Genomic DNA, 7,925 nt, shown 5'->3' with positions numbered 1-7,925 from the left:
GATTATCTTCTGTGTCTGTGTTAATTGGTTTCCCTTTTCTTTGTTGAAGAGGGTCTGTGCAATCCTTCTGCCTAGTCCGCCATCTTGCCCCGCCTCCAACAGCAGCATTCTTTATAATGTTCTTTTATATCATGTGGTGCATAACAAGGATAATCAAAAAACAAAAATACAGTGAAATTGGCCTCTCTTTTGGCACTTGAAATTACCTTTACTGAAAGTCTTTATTTCTTGTACCGCTTAAAGTTACTGTTTAGTGTCTTCACCTTTCAAACTGGAGGACTCCTTTCAGTGTTTCTTTTAGGGTACTTCTGATAGTAACAAAGTCCTTCAGCTTCTGTTTATGTGGGAATGCCTTAATTTTGCTCTCATATTTGAAGAATAGTTTTACCAGGTATGGCGTTCTTGGATGACAGTTTCTTCTGCTTCAACAGTTTGAATATATCATCCCACTGACTCCATAGTTTCTGTGGGTAGTCTTCCAGGGATACCCTTGTACATAGCAGTTCACCTTTTCTCTTATTGTTTTCAAAATTCTCTCTTTATCTTTAGTTTTTGACACTTTGGATATAACGTGCCTCAGTATGAATCTCCTTGAGTTTATCCCACTTGGAGTTCATTTAACTTCATGAGTGCAAACTTATTTCTTTCATAAAGTTTGGAAATTTATGACCATTGTTTTCTTAAATAGTCTTTCTACCCCTTTCTCTTTCATTTCTCTTTCACGTACTCCCATAAAGTATCTATTAATCTGTTTAATGGTATCCTACACTAATTTTATGCTCTTTTAATTTTTCTTTAGCATCTTTCTGTTCTTCAGACTGCATTATTTCAAATGTCCTATCTTCAAGTTAATAGATGATTTCTTCTGCCTACTCAAATCTGCTCGTCAACCCCTCTAGTCAATTTTTACTTTCAGTTATTGTTCACTTAAGCTCCAGAATTTCTTTTTGTTTATACCTCATTTTGTTAAGATATTATTTCATTTATTGCTTTTAATTCTTTGAATTTTCCTTTAGTTTTTTTTGAGCATACTTAAAATTGTTGTTTTAAAATCTGTATCTAGTAGGTCCAAATTGTGGCCTTCTTCAAGAATAATTTCTGTCATTATTTCCTTTGGATGGATTATCCTTCCCTGTTTCTCAGTATATCTTTTGATTTCCTTTTTTTTTTTGTTTGTTTGTTTTTAATCATTAATTTCTTACTTAACATATTTTGACACTATATAAAATTACAACTTCACCTTCCTTGCTTTTACTGATGAAAATTGGTTGATAATGTCCTCAAAAACCTTTTTTTTTTTTTTCAGGTTCTTCTCTTTCTACACTCAGCAGGGCAAGATTACAGTTTGCCTTGGCCCATTGAGGCTCTCAATATGAAATTTTTAGTTTTAACTTGCTTAATGATCTCTCACAGGTAAGGATCGGAACTGTCATGGTTAGCATTATCTGGATAACAATAATACAGTATTTGGATTGTAAAAGACACTCTAATCTTTGCACTAAACAATAAATTAGAGAAACTCTTCAGTCTTGATACTTTCATGTTGGCCCAATTTGATAGCAACATCCTGCAGTCCAAAATTTATCCATATATCTGCTTTCCATCAACATCACAGCTGCTAGTCTGTCTGCTTGTTTTTTAATTGTTATTTGGGTGAAAGTTTATAGAGCAAAAGTAGCTCTGGTCATGTAGATACTAAAGCATTTGCCTGCTAACCAAAAGGTCAGCAGCTCAAACCGACCAGCCACTCTGCAGGAGAAAGATGAGGCAGTCTATTTCTGTAAAGATTTATAGCCTTGGAATTCCTATGGGGCAGTACTACTCTGTCCTATAGGGCCTCTATGAGTTAGAATTGACTTGATGGCAGTGGGTTTAGTTTGGTTTGATTTGTTTGTTTGTTTTACAGAGCAAATTGGTTTTCCATTCAGTAATTCATACACACTTTGTTTTATGACATTGAATGTGATCCCCTACAATGCGACAACACTCTCCCTGCTTCATCTCTTATCTACCATTTACTTTCATCCTTCTTTCCTCTCTCTTCCTGCCTTCTTAGCTTTATGCTGCCCTTTTGATCTCATATGGTTGATAGTTCTAGTGAGTACATACCTTCCTGGTATCATTGTTCACCTTATAGGTCTATCAATTAGCTGAAAATTTAGCCAAGGAGGTTGAGTCCAGCTCCCAGCTTAGCACATCTAAGGGCCACCACCAGTCTCCATCAGACTGGTAAGTCTCGTCTATTTTATGATTTGGAGTTTTGTTCTAGATTTTTCTTCCACTGTATCCAGGAACTCCTATTGTGATCCCATTCAGAGTGATTAGCAGTGATACCAGGGTACCATCTATATCTTCTGGCCTCAGAATTGTGGAGGCTGGGGTTAACATGGTTCATTAATCCTTTGGATTAATTGTTTCCTTGCGTCTGTGATTTTCATCACTCTTCTTTGCTCCAGGCAAGGAGAGACCAATAGTTGCACCATAGATGACACTTACAAACTTTCAGTACCCCAGTCACAACTCACCAAAGTAGGATGTAGAACACTGTTGTCTATTTTATGTCCACTGACCTTAATATTCCCTGAGACTATGGTCCTGAAATCTCATTCACAGTGACTCATTCCTTCAAGTTGTTTGGTTATGACTAAGATTTCATAACTTTGCCCCCTGCATTCTCTACTACATTAATATATTTGCAGCAGATCTAAATACATAGGTAGAGATATCCTTTGTCAAGCCTATGTACATTCATGGGTGTAGTTGCATTGGCCTTCCCACCCCTGTTCAGGTTGATTATCTATCAATGTATTAACTCATAGATTATTGTTATTACTGTTATTGCAGGATTGTGTATGTAATAGTACTTACTTACCTCTGTTGCCTTTAACTCTTGTGCTTCTCTAAGTGTTTTTCTTTGCCCTGATCATTGTGTGCTGACCTCCTTCTTATTGTATATTGCCTTCCCCTTCACCCAAGTTAATACATGTCTCAGATGGCATAGTGGGTAAGGCATTTTGAGGGCTAACCAGAAGGTCGGTGGTTCAAACCCACTAGCTCCTCCATGGGAGGAAGATGAGGCAATCTACTTCCATAAGATTTACAGCCTTTGAAACCTAATGGAGGTCACTGTAAGAATCAACTTGATGGCAGTGGATGGTGGTGGTGGTGTACCCTCTAATTAGTGATTTACCCTCTCTTCCCCTCCCACCCTGGTAGCCATCAAAGAATATTTCTTTCTTTGTGAAAACCCTTTCTTCACTTTTTATAACAGTGGTATCATACAATATTTATCCTTTTTATGATTGACTAATTTCACTCATCATAATGTCCTCTAGATTTATCCATGTTATGATGTGTTCCATAGATTTCATCTTTATTCTTTAACATTCCATAGTATTCCATTGTGTATATATAAAAAACTTTGTTTATCCATTTATCTGTTCATGGGCATGTGGGTTGTTTCCATCTTTTATTGCTGTTGTGAATAATGCTGTGATGAACTTGGGTGTGCATATATCTATTTATGTCATGGCTCTTATTTTGGTAGGATGTATACCTACTAGTGGGATTGCTGATCATATGGGACAGTTGACTCTTGAACAACACATATAACTTTTGCATATAACTTTTGAGTCTCCAAAACCTTCACTACTAATAGCCTATTGTTCATTGGAAGCTTTAACAATAACATAAACAGTGTATTCACATAGTTTTTGACATATATTTATTAGATTTTCACATGAAGACATTCACACACATATACTACAGATAAGTTTATTAATTGTATGGTATGAAGATTATTTACTATTCATTAAGTGGAAATGGATCATGTTAGAGTTCTTCATCTTTGTCCTCACTTTGAGTAGGCTGAGGAAGAGGAGAAAGAAGAGGGATTGGTCATACTATCTTAGGGGTGGCAGAGGCAGAAGAATGGAGGAGGTAGAAAGGGAGGCAGGAGAGGCAAGCACACTTGGTTTAACTTTATGGAAATAAATTGAATTTTTTTATGACATTTTACTTTCTCATTTCTCTAAAAATTTTTCTGTACATTACAAATCCTTCTTTCACCATTTGCTTTAATTTCAGTGCCTGTATCAGTCTTAAATAATTGGAACATTTCTGCCAGATTATCTAATGTCAATTTGTTTTCTGGCACTGCTTATTCTCTGTCTTCTCCCTCATCTTCTGGCACTGGTTTGGAAGCACTCATCTCCATCAAGTCATCTTCTGTTAATTCCTCTGGTGTGATGTCTATTAGCTCTTGAATTTCTCTAAGATTGATTAAAAAAAAATCAATGTATAAGTTGACTCACGCAATTAAAACCATGTTATTTAAGGTTCAACCTTATTTCTATTTCCAACTTTTTAAGGAAGCATCATAATGTTTTCTACAGTGGTTCTACCATCTTATAATCTTACCAGCAGTGTATGAGGGTCCTAGCCTCTTCACACCCTCACCAGCATTTTTTTTTTTCTTTTTAACTTTGCTATTTATGTTGGGGTGAAATGATATCTCATTGTTGTTTTGATTTTCATCTCTCTAATGGCTAATGAATGTGAGCATTTCTTCATGTTGGCCTCCAGACATCATGCTTGGTAAAGTAGAGGGTCAGTGAAAAAGAGAAAGACTCTTAATGAGATGGATTGGCACAGTGGCTGCTACAATGGGTTCAAACATAGCAATGACTGTGATAATGGTGTGGGACAAGGCAGAACAATTTTGTTCTGTTGTACATAGGATCCCTGTGAGTCAGAACTGTCTCGACAGCACCTAACATAACAACAGTGTAGCCACACACTATATTCAGATGTTCTTAGCTCTACATGTACATCAGAATCACTGTAAGAACTTTTAAAATTAGTGATCTGTTGGGCCCACCTCTAGAGAGTCTCATTCAGTTGGTTTGGAGTGGGACCTGACCTTCACTTAAAATCTTAAATAATTCAACCCTACAACCAAGGTTATAGGCATTCTGGTAGCATAGTGCCTAAGGCATTTGACTGCTAACCAGAAGGCTGGCTGTTCAAACCCACCAGCCACTCCTCGGAAGGGAGGTTGGGCAATCCTATTTCTGTAGTGATACTGCCTCGGAAACCCAAGGAGGGGTCGCTATGAGTCGGGGCCGACTCGACAGCACGTTACAACAACAGCCAAGGTTAAAAGTAAGTGCAACAAGGATAAAAACCCATTGTTGTCAAGTTGATTCTGACTCATAGTGACCCTATAGGAGAGAGCAGAACTACCCTGTAGTGTTTCCAAGGTGGTAAATCTTTATGGATTCAGATTGCCATATCTTTCTCCTGTGGAGCAGATGGTGGGTTCAAATGACCAACATTTTGGTTAGCAGATGAATACTTTAACCACTGCTACCAGGGCTCCTCTACACTTAGAATACCAGCATAAAAAAAACAATTTTCTCCTTAAGAAGGGCACAGTCTAGTGGGAAAACAATGCCTAACATTTATACATCAATTAAGGCCTTAAAAAACGGTATCAATACCAGGAACACAAAAGATTTATACAAAGAACACTACAAAACAAAAGTTCAAGAAACTATGACATGTATGCAAGTAGAAGAATATACAATGATCATTGACAGAAAGACTGAACATTGTGAAAATGTCAATGCTACCCAAAGCAATCTATACATTCAATGCAATCCTGATCCAGATTCCATCAACATCCTTTAAAGACAGGGAAAAGCCAATTACTAATTTTATATGGAAAGGAAAGAGACCTCGGATAAGTAAAGCACTACTGAAGAGGAAGAACAAAAGTAGGAAGCCTAACAGCCCCAGATATCAAAACTTACTTAATACAACTTATCCTGGAGAAGGATGTCATGCTTGGTAAGGTGGAGGGTTAAGGAAAGAGGGGAAGGCCCTCAATGAGGTGGATTGACACAGTGGCAGTGGCAATGAGCTCAAGTGTAGCAAGAATCATTGGAGCTGCCTCAGGACCAGGCAGTGTTTCATTCTGCTGTGCCTAGGGTTGCTATGAGTTGGAGATGACTCGATGACACTTAACAACAACAACAACAGGGGTAGGAGGGAGGGAAAAAGGGGAAGCTTTTTTGGGGCATTGATTTTATGCTAATGGTGGTGGAGTATTTTGGAAAAGAATTGCAATAATGGAGGCACAACATGAAAAATGTCATCAATGCCCCTGAGCTGTAAATATCGAAGTTGTTGTGTTGGTGAATGTCTTGTGTATGTTTTGACCACAATGAAAGTAAATTAAAAAAAACTGCTTTCACAGGTCTCAAAGATATGTGATATGGGATGGAGAGAAGAGTATCCTGAAAGTAGGGCCTTCTCTTTAATTTACACAAGTCTGGAGATATCTAATGAACTTGTAAGATGCAGTGGATCTTGGTATAAAATCCAGTTTTCTGAATTTTTAATCAGTGCCTCTGGTGATTCCAATGAGGCTAGTCTATATGTTGTTGTTTTGTATTGTGGAGTCGATTCAGATTCCTACCAAACCATAGTGACAGGGTAGAACTGCCCCATAGGGTTTCCATGGCTGTAAATCTCTATGGAAGCAGACTTTCACATCTTTCTCCTGTGGAGTTAGTAGTATGTTCAAAACACCAAACTTTTGGTTATAGAAAAGCACTTTAACCACTGCACCACGAGGGCTCCTTACCAGAATACATGAGGGAAAATATTTATTGTGACAAGAGAACAGACTAGTGGGGGGCCTGGGTGGTAGAAAATGTTCAAAAAACAAGGGTCCACTCACTAAGCATCCAGTCCCCACCACTGTTTCCCACTGATTATAGATTTAGGCACAGCAAATCTCAAGCAAAAGGAAGAAGGAAACTGCTCTTGATCTATGTAGATTAATGTGAGTAAGGACTCGTGGGGGCTCCCGAAATGAGGGTGGTGTGAACCAGAACAGTCTTGGAGACATAAAACAAACCCCATAACACCTGTTTAAGTACAGAGTGAAACTTACTGGAAGAAATGAAGTCAAGGAAAGTAGGTCATATTAATCAGGGGATGGAAGAGGAAGTCTGATTTTGAGTACACTGTTAAGAGTGTCCCACCACTCATCTGTCAGTTTGTCATGCTGTGGTGGCTTGCATGTTTCTGTGAGGCTGGAGGCTATGCCACTAGCATTTCAAATAGCAGCAGGGTCACCATGGTGGACAATTTACAACAGAGCTTCTAGACTAAGACAGAGTTGGAAGAAGGAAGAGGCCATCCACTTCTCAAAGAATTGACCAGTGAAAATCTTATGAATGGTAGTGAAACATTGTCTGATATATTACTGGAAACTTTTATGAATAGCCCTGAAATATTGTCTGATATAGTGCCAGAAGATGAGCCCCTCAGTTCAGAAGGTACTCAAAATACAACTGAGGAAGAGCTGCTCCTCAAATTAGAGTGGACCTTAATGACATGGATGGAGGAAAGCTTTCAGGACCTCCATTTCCTCATGTGGCATGACTTAAAATTGGAAGAAACAGCTGCAGACATCCATTAATAATCAGAACATGGAATGTATGCAGTATGAACCTAGGAAAACTGGAAGTTATCAAAAATGAATTGGAATGCACAAAGATCAATATCCTAGGCATTATAAGCTAAAATGGACTGGTTTTGGCCATTTTGAATCAGACAACCATATGATCTACTATGCAAGGAATAGCAAATTGAAGAGGAATGGTGTGGCATTCATCATCACATAAAATGTTTCAAGATCTATTCTGAAATGCAATTCTGCAGTGATAGGATAATATCCATGTACAAGGAAGACCAGTTAATACTGTTGTTGTTGTTGTTGTTGTTATGTGCCGTTGAGTCGGCCCCGACTCATAGCAATCCCTCCTTGGGTTTCCGAGGCAGTATCACTACGGAAGTAGGATTGTCCAACCTTCCTTCTGAGGAGTGGCTGGTGGGCTTGAACCGCCAGCCGT

The sequence above is a fragment of the Orycteropus afer genome, unplaced genomic scaffold (genome assembly GCF_000298275.1).
Source record: "Orycteropus afer afer isolate SDZICR_OR568_19922 unplaced genomic scaffold, OryAfe1.0 scaffold01321, whole genome shotgun sequence".
Classification (NCBI taxonomy): Eukaryota; Metazoa; Chordata; class Mammalia; order Tubulidentata; family Orycteropodidae; genus Orycteropus; species Orycteropus afer.
This window is presented reverse-complemented; position numbering follows the sequence as displayed.